General features: G+C 35.1%; 1 pseudogene; it reads right to left on the reverse strand.

Annotated features, from left to right (window-relative positions):
• Window positions 1-789: 789 nt before the first annotated feature.
• On the reverse strand, window positions 790-1,095 carry LOC109680515 (transcription and mRNA export factor ENY2 pseudogene; annotated as a pseudogene).
• Between the last annotated feature and the right edge of the window lie 437 nt (window positions 1,096-1,532).

Genomic DNA, 1,532 nt, shown 5'->3' on the forward strand with positions numbered 1-1,532 from the left:
GAAGTGTTTTGTTAAAGGGTTGGTTTTTCATTTTATCAGAGTGCTATACATTTCAAATATCTTTCATAGTTTTAATACGCTCCTCTGTTTTGAGATATTTTTCTCTGTCAATCAGAATTTTCACATTGGTATTTGTGCCTTTTCTCTTTCAGTTATGTTCATTGGATACATAATCTTTCTGTGAAATTGTTAACTAAATTTAATCCTAATTTCACTCCTTCTGTTATGTTTCCAGTTCCATTCTCCCTCTTCCCTCCTCTTTCAAACAGTGATTGGCAGTTTCATTCTGTTATCTTCATATGTTTATATGTAGTGTACTTCTACCCTTTTTACCCCATAGTATTTTTTTCTTCCTTCCCATCGTCCCACTGATCAACCTCAAGAGAACACTCCATATACATTAATGTCCCACTGTTATCATCATCATTTTAGGTCTAGGTTCCTCAAATAAGTGAGAATATACAATATTTGGCCTTTTAATCTTCATTTATTTCAGCATAATGACCTAGGATTCCATTTGTTTTCTTGCAAGTGGCAAAATTATATTTATGTATAATTATATGTAATATTATGTTTTTGTTTTTTCATTCACCATTTCTTGAATGCCTCAGTCATTTCCACAGTTTGGCTATAGTGAAAAGAGGTATAATAAACATGGGTATGCAAGTATTGCTCTTTTTTTTTAATCATCATACAAAAAAGAACTTTATTTTGGGAAATTGATTTCTAATTTATTTCAAGTTTTTCTTTCTGAAATAAAACCACAGAACAACACAAGCTAATTCAACCTTAAATACTGGCATGCTGAGTAAGGAATGTTCTTGGTCTTTGTAGGGGCTCCTTCTTTACACTGTCAGGTACCAGGGCTCTGCCTTTTGGAGTGACTTCAGCCATCAAGTAATCAACAGTAATGTGCTCTAGTCCTTTTTCTTTAATTACTTCTTTACAGTGTGCCTTCAATTGATCCTTCTAGCCATGCTCAATTAATTTAGCGCTCAGCAACTCTGTGAGGCATTCTCTTTCTCCAGTTTCCACTAACTTTTGGTTAATCACTGCTCTCATCTGTGCATCTTTGTTCATCTTGCTGACCACCATCACTGCAGGTGAGGGCCATCCCTTCCCAGTGACAAAATGATCCTTGTGCTGATGACCATTACCTGCCACACTCTTTGGCTTCCCAGGCCAAAGTATTGCTCTTGTATACTAAACTCCATGGAACTTATGTCCAAGAGTGGTATTATAGGGTGAAAATGTAGGTCTACTTTTATTTTGGGGGGAAATCTCCATCCTTATTTCCATAGTGGTTATACTAGTTTACATCCCAACAACAGTGCATGAGGATTCCTTTTTCCTCATGTAATCACCAGCATTTTTTGGTTTTTTTCTTGATGATGGCAAATGTGACTAGGGTTAGTGAGAATTTTAGTGTTGTTTTTATTTTCATTTCTTTTATGAGTAGAATGTTAAATATTGCTTCATGTACTTACTAGACATCTGTATCATCTCATTTGCACAATTAATTGGATCACCTT

The sequence above is a fragment of the Castor canadensis genome, chromosome 10 (genome assembly GCF_047511655.1).
Source record: "Castor canadensis chromosome 10, mCasCan1.hap1v2, whole genome shotgun sequence".
Classification (NCBI taxonomy): domain Eukaryota; kingdom Metazoa; phylum Chordata; class Mammalia; order Rodentia; family Castoridae; genus Castor; species Castor canadensis.